This window comes from Giraffa tippelskirchi, chromosome 3 (assembly GCF_054371585.1).
Source record: "Giraffa tippelskirchi isolate mGirTip1 chromosome 3, T2T-mGirTip1v1.2.pri, whole genome shotgun sequence".
NCBI classification, from domain to species: Eukaryota; Metazoa; Chordata; class Mammalia; order Artiodactyla; family Giraffidae; genus Giraffa; species Giraffa tippelskirchi.
The window spans coordinates 156627133-156640176 of NC_137277.1; the positions used below are offsets into that span (position 1 = coordinate 156627133).

General features: G+C 38.4%; 1 long non-coding RNA gene across 2 annotated transcripts in view; it reads left to right on the top strand.

The window, feature by feature from the left end:
• The window catches only part of LOC145542907 (uncharacterized), a 78389-nt gene extending 65561 nt beyond the window's left edge, over window positions 1-12828 (top strand). The window contains exons 3-4 of one of the 2 annotated variants that reach the window (XR_014080243.1): window positions 5666-5790; window positions 11838-12828. This is a non-coding gene — a long non-coding RNA (uncharacterized LOC145542907). The remainder of the gene's footprint in view (window positions 1-5665; window positions 5791-11837) is intronic. The other variant, XR_014080242.1, reaches the window with a different exon arrangement.
• The last annotated feature ends 216 nt before the right edge of the window (window positions 12829-13044 follow it).

Sequence of the window (13044 nt, forward strand, 5' to 3'; positions counted from 1 at the left end):
TCTTGCTGCTAAGAGCTGGGGAAGATGCCTGCATCAGCTGTGCTTCCACGATTTAGCCAAGAAACAAGGCTGAGTGGTCCAGCATGTACTTCTTCATGCACCCTACTGCACCACTTTTGGCATTTCAATCTATTTTAGCACCCAATTGGAATGAGTGTGACAGTCCCATTGGTGTCCCTAGGGAATTTCTATCTATGTCAGGAGAACAGATCATGCCCACTAAAGCACAAAGTGAATTTAGCATGTGATATTGCAGCAATCTCTATGTGATCCTGCGTTAGAGGAAAATAGAGTGAAGCAAGGGGTATTTTTGTAGAAGTCATTCACTGTTGCATTCCTTGAGTGAGTGTGTGCTTCCTGCATGACTTAGAACTGCAATATAAGTCTCCATGTTGGGTAAATGGAGGCAAAGAGATTTTTCTTAAACTGCCTGTGTTAACATTGCTTAAAATGGGACAAAGACACATAAGCTTTTTCTCTTTATTCTCCTTGTCTGCTTTTCTGACTGGCGATATAAGCTCTGGCAAGTCCAATTTGTTTATTCATTTTTCATTCTTAACTGTGTATTTGAAACCTTAAATATTGTGGGAAATGAGCCATACTTTCTGAGCACCATTCCCTTTAGGACTAAGCTCTATTCTGAGGTATAGGGGGATGTGAAATCTAGATGGAAACCCTGGGCTGTATTTTTTAAATGGCTAAAAATATCCCTGAGCACATACCATGGAAATTGCCTTAATGTTGTTAAAAACTAGATAATAGGCCCAAAATCGAGTTCCTTAAACTAAACCCCACATCACCAAACCAAGACTTTCAGCTCTTCCAGAAATGGAATTTTAAATTGGTTGATCATGAATTGTCTGATTAGCTCTAGTTAGGTAATCTGCTTGATATGCCCCTTTTATCCCCAAAGGGAAATAACTTTGCAATAATCAGTCTACCTTTTTGCCTAGTATTACTTCCTTTTATTCTACTTTCTTCTGCCTATTAAACTCTTTTGGAGCTCCTTTTTATCTGGTAGATTGAATGCTTCCAAATGTGTGTCACTTTTTGCTCAGATAAACTCTTAAAATTATAATATATCCCAGGCTATCCGTTAACAGTATAAACCAAAATCACTACTTGGTTTAAAATTTAGAAATACCAGTTTAACAAATATAAGAAACACATTTACTATTTATTTCATGTCTGAGAACAACTGCACATATTCTTTAGAAAACTGTCTTTATAAAGTATATCCTGATGTTAAAAAAGAAACTTGACATTTATCTAATAGTCTGTTTACCACACATTCTCTGAATTTTTATTTTAACTGCAACAAGAATCATTATAGTTTTTGAACTAGTTTTAGCATAATAATTTTGTTATTTGTCAAAAACCTTTTATAAATAAGATGTCTTGAAGGGAAGCAATGACAATAATATGAGTAATTAAGCTTCTACTTTAAGACACAAAATGCTACATGTAGCAACTCTGAGCATTCCCCCATGACTCCATGCTGTACACCTGCCAGACGATGTCAAGATTAAGTTGGAATGTGCTGTTCTGGGATATAAAAAGAATATTGTCTAGAGGCTGCTTCCAGAGAACTATAAACATTTCTTTAAATTTAGAGAAGAATTTTATGAGGAAAGTGAAATCATATTTAAGATATGATTTTTGGGCTATCTGACTATAATGTTCTTGTTCTGCCTTATAAATTTTAATTTTCATATTCATCCCCTTCATCATTTTTGCTGTGAGGGTCATGGATTTGCAATCAATGAATTTGGAAGTCAACCTCCTACTTTGAATCTATTTTCAAAGGAGTTGCTGCAGTGTGAGTGACATGAAAGCCATATATATTATATATCTTGATGCAAGTCCATTTTAAAATGTCTTAAATGGGCAAGATTCATATTTTTTAAAGTTGGAACCCAATGGACTTTGTCTGATTCAGTTCTAGCCATTTATTAAATTCATTTGATTCCTGTAAGAAAGATGTATGTGTGTATGTGTACTTATAAAACCATATACTTGTAATAAATTCTATCCTATAATTCTAGAAAAAGCTCATCTTCCTATGATAAATAATTTCTTTTTATTTTTTAACCTTTAAAACTTGAATATATTTCTACATATATATTTCTACACATATGAAGTATAATAAACATCTCTGATCTCACTGTAAGAACTACAAGTTCTTCCTAACAATGTATCCTAATATGATAGTCACTCAGTTGTGTCTGATTCTTTGCAACCCTATGGCCTTTAGCTCTCCAGGCTCCTCTGTCCATGGAATTCTCCAGGCAAGAATACTGGAGTGGGTAGCCATTCCCTTCTCCAGGGGCTCTTTCCAACCCAGGGATTGAACCTGTGTGCCCTGCACTGCAGGCAGATTATTTACCATTTGAGCCACCAGAGAAGCCCTACAAGTTCCTCCTACTCTCATCTAACTTCAGCCATTCAAGTTTCAGGTGAAATGTCACTTCCCCAGCAAGACATTCCCTCACCTCTCAATGGAAATCAATTCCTTCTCTTATGATAGCACTTTTTTTCCCATACTGTTTCTCACACTTTGTAATTATGGATCTCTAATACTTTTCTTCTCAAATGTAAGCTCCTTGAGGATAGAGACTGTGTCCTCACAGATCATTCACAGTAAATATGGTGAGAAATGTTCCCACCTAACAAGTGGTATGAGGTAGAAGAGAGAGATCACCTTTATAAGGACAAAGAGAATATTATCATATGTGGAGGGTGTAATTGATAAATATTGAGACTATTTTAGTGCAATGGCAATAGTTGGGATAAAGGCCAGATTTACTAGATATGGCACAGAGCATTGGTTAAAAAAAAAAAAAAACAAGGAGACACAGGTACTATAAATTTCTTGTTCCAATCAAAAGGAAGAAAGATTGTGTCTATTAGAATAATATATTGGTAGCAGTGGACTAGGAAGGCAACAAGGTCATGGGTACTTTTTCATCAATTTCCTCTTCTGTCTAAGCAGATTCAAGATTTTACAGAAACAAGACCTTTTAATGGCCTATTGGCTTTTGTCAGATCCCACTTGTTCTCTTCTATAGTATATGGTTATCTTATCAGAGAGACAGCATTTAAAAATAGCAACACATGGAACTTTTATTTTTTTCTATGTCTGTATCTTTCTTAGGAAAACAGCTAATTGAAAGAAAACATGCAAAAATATACATATCATTTATTTTTACATTAAATATGAATTTCCTTATTTTAAAACATATTAAGTGTGAATGATCTGCTTTCCTTCATGTAGGCAGCGTACACATCTGTAAAGAAACAGATTCTGTAAGTTAATCCCATAGTGATGGAAATGTATGAATTGTCTGCGCCTTCCCTTTTAATTCCAGTCTAACCACTTCAGTCTGGTACAGTGGTGCCAGCGCCTAATAAATCTACTTGGCACATGGAGGAATTCATTTAGCAGCACTGGCCTCATTCACAGTTATTTAAGTACTTAGAATTAACATTTCAACTAGCTAAGTTGCTGTAGTTGCTTCTTGTTAAAATTAAAGTAAAATATGAATTGCTTTCATCCTTTATTGGTTAGGCCTGAGCTATATCTTTTGAAATCTACATTTCCTATGTCAAGACCGACTGTTCAGAGTTTCATGTTAAGTGAACAAGTAGACTGAAAAGAAATGCTATGAATAGACATAGATTTGCAGGCACGACCACATATAGTCTCTTCCAAACAGACTGAGGGCCCTTTAAATCGATAGACCCATTGGTTTCCTCCAGTTGATATGGAAAACACATATAGGTAGGGCTGCTTCTATTGTTAAATTCTATTCTTGCTAACAAAACCCATGTCTGTTAGTTTCTTGAATAAGCTCTGGTATTTTACAAAGAAATGCATTCTTTGGCTTGGGTCATAAAAGACTTTCTTGGTGTGTAGTGAAAGATACATTTACCAAGGTGTTTTATTACTCCTTGGTTGGAATTAATCTCTCCCCGCTTTATGCTTCCTTAGCACGTTGTAAGTACCTCTATTACAGCACTTATCACCATCTGCCTCCATTCAGAGTTGTTAATGTGTATTTTTAGATTATGAGCTCCTGAAGGGCAAGGACCATGCCTTTCTTGTTTTATGTCTCCCCTAAGGCTATGTTCAGTGACTTGCATTTAGTTGGTGCTAAATAAATGTTTATTAAATTGACTGAGTAGGAGGCATATACTTAGAGATAGATGGCTGTTCTTTGAAAGGAATATTTCATTTCAAAATTTTGGTTGCCAGGAAAACTTGAAAAAAAATAAGCAGGCGTATTACGGTGTCATTTGTAGAGTAAGTGCACTCTCTTGGCCAGTTTTCTTTAATGTAATACTTTAATATACATTAATCTGCCATCATCCACAAGCTAAAGACCCAGGAAACCTGATGGTGTAGCTCCCATTCAAACCCAAAGGCCTGAGAACCATTAGAGCAAATGGTGGAGATTTCAGTACATGTCCAAAGGTCTGGGAACCAGGAATGCTGGTGTCCAAGAATGAGAGAAGATGAACATCCCAGGTCAAACAAGGAAGGAAAATGTCCCACGTTTTTACTTTATTTAGGTTTTCAGTGGATTGAATGATGTCCAACTATATCTGTGAGGGAGATCTTCTTACTTAATCTGCTGATTCAGATACTAATCTTTTCTGGAAACATCCTTGCAGACATACCCAGAAATAAAGTTGTATCACCTATTAGGGCAGCCCTTTTATCCCAGTCAATTTGACACAGAAAATAACCATCACATGTGTAGAATGGCATAAAGACAGACTTTGAGTCAGGCAACCCTGAAATCAAATCCTTTTCACTCTCTTCCTAGATACCCAATCTCATAGGATTTACCTAACTTCTGTGAGCCACAATTTCCCAACTGTAGAATGAGAACAAAGGTATCAGCGTCAGATCTTGTAAGACTCAAATAGGCTGTGTATAGAAGCCAGCTAGCACATTCTGGGATCTTAAAAAATAGCTTTATTCTATTTCCTTTTCTCCTCTTCTTCCTTTGGTCTAATTTTTTTTTCTTTTATTTCTTTTTTTGATGAATTAAAATCTTTATATGAGGAAGTATTTTATTCAATACTGATTTTATCGAACACTGTGTCAGTGCCTGTGCTAAGCTCTAGAGGCACAAGAATGATGAAGACACATCTTTTGACTATTTATGGTCGAATATGAAATAGCCTGTTGAAAAGATAACATCAGTGCAATGTTGTGTTACAGTAGAGATGTATTTGGGGGTACCGCACAAATGGAGAGGATGAAAACTTACTTTTCTTGTGTTTTCAGAAAAGGCTTCCTTGGAGACAATGATGTCTAAGTTTATTTTTGACACAGGTGTATTTAGTCAGGAGGTGGGAGGGACATTTCCAGGCAGAGGGAATAGTGTGAAGCAAGGCAGAAAACCAGGGTGCTCTATGTTGTGAACTATTAGAATATAAAGAGAGGAGATGGCAGGAGAAGAATTTGCAGTTAGGGCACATAGTTCATGGAATCTTGATCAGCTCTGCTAAGGAACTTTGACATTATTCTGTAAGCTAGTGCTTTTCAGCTTTTCTTAAATAAAGGACATCTTTCTTTTACCAAAAAGATATCTACATGGAAATTTCATGTAGTAAGATCAGAGAGTAAAATAACATCTCATATTCTTCCATTTAGGATATAGCAACTCCTTCTCTTCTACATGGACCATTGAAGCAATTCCAGGAAATCTCAGGATTTCAAGACCTACTTTGAAAACCATTGCTGCAGAGGATGAGCTGTACCTAGAAAGTTTTAAGCAGGTTGTTAAAATGAAATGGAATAGCAGTCCTTTGGGCATTAAACTTGAGTTTTGAATTCTGAAAAATATCTCTATTTGCTATCAAAGGTCCGATCTCAGTTATCATGGTTTCTTTTGAGGTCAAAGTCTTTATAAGTAAAGAATTTTGTCCCATATATCTTGATACCAGGAGATTTGGTTGGCTGGAGTTTTTTTCTTACCTGGGTACTACTTCAGATCTCACTTATGTTTCGTACCAGGTTTTGAAGGTACAGGATAAACATTGTGCTGGCTTTCAGAGGTCTCATACTCTAGGGCTAAACTAGATAAACTATATAGTTTAGTAATTAGGAAAATTAGATAAATTTTAAATATTATGTGTTATAGTAATTGATATAGTAATGTCAATTATTATGTGTGTGCATAGTGGGGAAATCCTTCCAGTAGGAGGTGATAATGTAGTGAAGGCTGAGATTGACAGAAATTAGTCAAGGAAATGTAGGGAGAAGACTAGAATAGGCAAATGAATAGCAGTCCAAGGGAACAGCATGGACACATGTACTTAAGAGCAGGGTGTATACGTATAACCTCAAGTACATCAATATAGTGCAAGAAGATTGTGCATCAGATGTGTCAGTCAGGGTTTAGTCAGGTAGGGTTACAGAATAAGGAATCTGTCATATGAATTGGACCCTACACAAGTATGTGCGTGCTAAGTTGCTTCAGTCGTGTCCAACTCTTTGTGACCCTCTGGACTGTAGTCCGCCAGACTTCTCTGTCCATGGGATTTTCCAGGCAAGAATACTGGAGTAGGTTGCCATGCCCTCCTCCAGGGCATCTTCTCGACCCAGGGACTGAATGAGCAAAGGTCCAAAAGAGAGCTGAAGGACAAGAAAAGTATCACTCACCAGCCTTAGTATGGAGCTGGCAAGAAAAATCTGTGATGAGAAACCGCTTCTGGAGTAGAGCTTCTAAGGAAGCTGGGATAGACAAGTCTATTGACATTTGTTAATCTTTGTGGCTACTACTTTTGTGTATTTATAGTAAAGTACGTTCTTGTCAGCCTGAAGCTTCTTTCACTTAGCATAATCAGCAATCAGGAATGAAAGCTGGAAGTGGAAAGGAAAGAGACCAAGCTGAGACTTTCCAGCATGTCTGCGTCTCTCTCCCTTGGCCTCTGAACACCAGTGGCCCTCACAGTGTATTGGTGGTTGCTTTACTTCTGCTACTTAAGTCTCCTTCGGTCTTACTTTTGGTCAATTCTAACCTGGTATTCTATAGAAAAGGGAATTCTAGAAAACCGTTCCCAGTGAAATCAAGTTGAAAAATGATCATTTAGCACACCAGAGTTGGTGGCATACAGCTCTTGAAAAAGTTGATACAGGTCTGATCCAAAAAGATCAGATTTCTTCCTACATGAAAGAATTTGACTTTTATCCTGAAGACATTTTAGATTGTTCTCAGGAGACTGACAGGATCAGATTTGCATCTAGACTGTGACATACAGATTGTCAAGGCCTGGGGTCGAAGGCCAAAGCAAGGAGTTGATATGAGGCTTTTTAATTATCCAAATGAGAGATGTCTAAAGCAGTAGTTGCAGAAGACAGAGAAAATTAGGATGATACTCATGCTTCTGGTCTGGGAAATTGTGTAGACGATGACTGGGGATTTAGCAGAAGGAGCTAGTTCTTACAGAGCACTGTTGAGGAGGTTCATTTTGAACACAGTGAGTTTGAGATATCTAGAGGACAATCATTATCCAGCTGAGTAAATAGTGGAAAGTTTGAAATATAGGTCTGGAACTTAAAAATAAGCTGTGGGCTCAAGATATAGATTCATTAGCTGTCAGCGTAGAGGTGGTTGAAGTCATAAATGGGTGGGCCATGGAGACTGCACAGCATGAGGACATCCAAGGCAACACTAACATTTAAAGAGAACCCAGAGGAAGTGGAGCCAGCAGACAGGAAAGGTATAGGTGGGAAGCTGAGGACAGAAGCAAGTTTGTTGAAAGCCAACATCGTAGAATATTTTCAAGTAGAGGGAAGGTTCATTGTATTCAACTGAGCATAGAAATAATGCAAGAAAAGCATTGAGAAATTCCTGTCTTTCAGTGAAGGGATGAAAGGAGGGCATGGTTTGGGGAAAGAGAGTAGAGGAGAAAAATTAAAGAATCAGTGTAAATTGTTCCATCTAGAATTTTGACCACAAGTTCAGCTCAGTTCAGTTCAATCACTCAGTCGTGTCCGACTCTTTGAGACCCCATGAATCGCAGCACGCCAGGCCTCCCTGTCCATCACCAACTCCCGGAGTTTACCCAAACCCATGTCCATTGAGTCAGTGATGCCATCCAACCATCTCATCCTCTGTTGTCCCCTTCTCCTCCTGCCCCCAATCCTTCCCAGCATTAGGGTCTCTTCCAATGAGTCAACTCTTCGCATGAGGTGCCCAAAGTATTGGAGTTTCAGCTTCAACATCAGTCCTTCCAGTGAACACCCAGGACTGATCTCCTTTAGGATGGACTTGTTGGGTCTCCTTGCAGTCCAAGGGACTCTCAAGAGTCTTCTCCAACACCACAGTTCAAAAGCATCAATTCTTTGGCACTCAGCTTTCTTCACCATCCAACTCTCACTTCCATACATGACCACTGGAAAAACCATAGCCTTGACTAGACAGACCTTTGTTGGCAAAGTAATGTCTCTGCTTTTAAATATGCTATCTAGGTTGGTCATAACCTTCCTTCCAAGTTCAGTTCAGTTCAGTCGCTCAGTCGTGTCCGACTCTCTGCGACCCCATGAACTGCAGCACGCCAGGCCTCTCTGTCCATCACCAACTCCCGGAGTCTACCCAAACCCATGTTCATCGAGTCGGTGATGCCATCCAACCATCTCATCCTCTAACGTCCCCTTCTCCTCCCGCCCCCAATCCTACCCAGCATTAGGGTCTTTTCCAATGAGTCAACCCTTCGCATGAGGTGGCCAAAGTATTGGAGTTTCAGCTTCAACATCAGACCTTCCAATGAACACCCAGGATTGATCTCTTTTAGGATGAATTGATTGGATCTCCTTGCAGTCCAAGAAACTCTCAAGAGTCTTCTCCAACACCACAGTTCAAAAGCATCAATTCTGCGGTGCTCAGCTTTCTTCACCGTCCAACTCTCACATCCATACATGACCACTGGAAAAACCATAGTCTTGACCAGACGGACTTTTGTTGGCAAAGTAATGTCTCTGCTTTTAAACATGCTATCTAGGTTGGCCATAACCTTCCTTCCAAGGAGTAAGCGTCTTTTAATTTCATGGCTGCAATCATCATCAGCAGTGATTCTGGAGCCCAAAAAAGTAAAGTCTGACACTGTTTCCACTGTTTCCCCATCTATTTCCCATGGAGTGATGGGACCAGATGCCATGATCTTAGTTTTCTGAACGTTGAGCTTTAAGCCAACTTTTTCACTCTCCTCTTTCACCTTCATCAAGAGGCTCTTTAGTTCTTCTTCACTTTCTGCCATAAGGGTGGTGTCATCCGCATATCTGAGGTTATTGATGTTTCTCCCGGCAATCTTGATTCCAGCTTGTGTTTCTTCCAGCCCAGCATTTCTCATGATGTACTCTGCATAGAAGTTAAATAAGCAGGGTGACAATATACAGCCTTGACGTACTCCTTTTCCTATTTGGAACCAGTCTGTTGTTCCATGTCCAGTTCTAACTGTTGCTTCCTGACCTGCATACAGGTTTCTCAAGAGACAGGTCAGATGGTCTGGTATTCCCATCTCTTTCAGAATTTTCCACAGTTTCTTGTGATCCACACAGTCAAAGGCTTTGGCATAGTCAATAAAGCAGAAATAGATGTTTTTCTGGAACTCTCTTGCTTTTTCGATGATCCAGCGGATATTGGCAATTTGATCTCTGGTTCCTCTGCCTTTTCTAAAACCAGCTTGAACATCTGGAGGTTCATGGTTCACGTATTGCTGAAGCCTGGCTTGGAGAATTTTGAGCATTACTTTACTAGCATGTGAGATGAGTGCAATTGTGTGGTAGTTTGAGCATTCTTTGGCATTGCCTTTCTTTGGGATTGGAACGAAGACTGACCTCTTCCAGTCCTGTGGCCACTGCTGAGTTTTCCAAATTTGCTGGCATATCGAGTGCAGCACTTTCACAGCATCACCTTTGAGGATTTGAAATAGCTCAACTGGAATTCCATCACCTCCACTAGCTTTGTTCGTAGTGATGCTTTCTAAGGCCCACTTGACTTCACATTCCAAGATGTCTGGCTCTAGGTGAGTGATCACACCATCGTGATTATCTGTGTTATGAAGATCTTTTTTGTACAGTTCTTCTGTGTATTCTTGCCACCTCTTCTTAATATCTTCTGCTTCTGTTAGGTCCATACCATTTCTGTCCTTTATCGAGCCTATCTTTGCGTGAAATGTTCCCTTGGTATCTCTAATTTTCTTGAAGAGGTCTCTAGTCTTTCCCAATCTGTTGTTTTCCTCTATTTGTTTGCACTGATCGCCTTCCAAGTTAGAAATAAGTAAATAGTATTAGGAAATACATATTAGGGAAATGTGTCCATAGTGTACATTCATGCACATGTGTATGGGTGTGTGTGTGTGTGTTTTCCTTTCTAAAAGGGAAAATTTAGTATGTATGAATGCAAAAGTAAGAGGTAAATTTGAAGTTGCTTTTTAGTTGCTTAACAATATAGCTTGTCATTATTGTATATGTTCCTTAGTTTTGCATGCTATTTATTTCATGTGTATGATCTATGTACCTAAGACAAGCTGTGAGGAATATGGCAGTGATGCTAGTAGACTGACTGAAATTTGTCACCAAGGACAATCTCCTTCTCCACATAGAACAGGTAAAATAAGAAAGGTTTTTTAGGAAGTGAAATGTGACCTCTACAATTAATCTCTTTCTGTGGTTACAGAAGGGTAGAATGTCAAAGTGCATTACAAACCTGTATTTGCAGAAGACTTCAGGCTACATTAGCATCAAATGTTTTTCAACCCCATGAGTTTAAACATGCTTTTTGATTTGAGTCTTTTGTATGGATGATGATTAAAGGTAGTTTTATCTGAATATTACAAATATGGAAATGAGCAAGAAACCAAATATTTTCCCACTTAGGTCATATGGAACTTGAGTTCTTGGCCATTTTCTAGTTATAGATTGAAACTTGCTCTCTATGTAGACAATTGACAGATTTACATTCTCTGAAGTCTCAAATATGGGTAGAAGTATATGTGCTGATGGCCCCAAAACTCACGTATAGAAAAAGCTCTCTTGAATAAAGTATGACTTTTATCCCCATTAAGCCTGGTGGTCTTAGTTTGGCCTCTACATTCAGCACATCAACTTAGAGATTTATCATTTATATTGTCATGTACAGCTCTCATGTAAAGAATCACTTTTGACTACCACAAAGCCAAATTCTTCCCTCAAACATATTATTACATGGAAGAGCCACTCAAATCCTATTACAGCCAATTCCAAAGGGATGTTTATTTTGTCATGCTGAAAATAGATTTAAAAATTTCCTTGAAATAGAGAGATTTCAGATGACTTTGTATTTGCTGGGATAGGATTTGACTTGGTACTATGCGAACAGATTTTGGTTCATGCAATTATGAAAAGTGAAAGAAAGTGTTAGTCACTCAGTCATCTCCAACTCTTTGCAACCCCATGGACTATAACCCGCCAGGCTCCTCTGTTCATTGAATTCTCCCTTCTCCAGGGTTCTTTCTGACTCAGGGATCAAACCTGGGTCTCTTGCATTGCAGGTAGATTCGTACTGTTTGAGCCACTAGGGAAACCATGCAACTATATTGAAGGTAAAGCCAGAAACCTAGACATGGAGAAAATCTCCAGGAATACATTTTAAAAGCCACTTCTAATAAGTTAGTTCTTTTTCAATGACATAAATAGAATTTTTTAAACTTATTCAGACTGTTCAGTAAACAAGCTTGCTCTGTAGAAATGTGCTTTCTTTTACCTGAATCCCAAATAGGATGTTTATGTTTGGCCAGATGTTAGTTAATTGAAACTAATTACATTTCCTGAATAATCCTAGCATCTGGAGTCAGTCAAGCTATAAAGTAAAGCTGAACTGAAGCGTGGTGTTTTGCCTGCATTTCTCCAGCTGCTACTGGAAAGAAGAGATCAGCAGTGTAAGTACTTGAAGTCAAATAATCCAATTCATTTCATTTATTTTATTTTAATTCTTTGTAAGTAGGAAGCAATGTCCTGCCTGGTTATTGTTAAGCAGGGTTACCATGTTGAGACTAAAGAAAAAAAAATTCTTGAAAACATGTGAGTGGAAAACAGCATTGAGATCATGTGTTTCTTTTTACTGAGTTGACTATTTTCTTCATGCCCTTATTGCACACGTGAGTGCCAAAGGTATGGTCTCTTGTGGTTGTATTTCTAGGCTATAACTACTACAGTTTACATTCCAGAAAGGAGGTTTAGGATTTCAGGATGTGAATTCTGCTTAACAATGTCTTCATGAAAGAGACTCAGAAAAGATTTTTTAAATTGCCCAATTTTTAAATCACAGGTGTTTTCATTAACTTCCAAAAAGCTGAAGAGAATTTTTAGCAGCTCTTAATTATTGATGAGATTCATGTGAAATTCTTGCACAGCAAAAGAACTTTGTCAGAGACCCAATGATATTTTTGCCATTTTGACAGCAGGCTGCCAAGTGGTGGAAAATAGTTGGCCTCATGATGGGACTGTGTTCATTCTGAGACTAGCTGATAGGATATTGAATGTCAAATCACTCTCTATACCTAAAGCAAAAGGTAACTACTCATTCAACAGAAGTGAATGCATGAATGAAGTAATTATTATTATGGCATTCTACAGTATATCTGAATATAATAATGCTGAGAAACTTTTGAGATCTCTAGAGATATAACTTCTGGTAAGTCTTTTCCATATACCTGTACCTATCATTGAAACTGCTGGTCTTTATGGACAGGAGCAGACCACCAATAAGAAGGAAGCCAAAAACTGGCAAAAGAAGCCTTGAAAAATAAAATTGATTTTGAGATTTGTTCCAACAGAAGTTGTTGTTGTTCGGTCACTCAGTTGTGTCTGACTCTTTGCAACCATGTGGATTGCAGCACGCCAGGCTTCCCTGTCCTTCACTATCTCCTAGAGTTTGCTCAAACTCATGTGAATTGAGTTGATGATGCCATCTATTTGCAGCAGGTGGCCAAAGTATTAGAGCTTTGGCTTAGCATCAGTCCTTCCAATGAATATTCGGGTTGATTTCT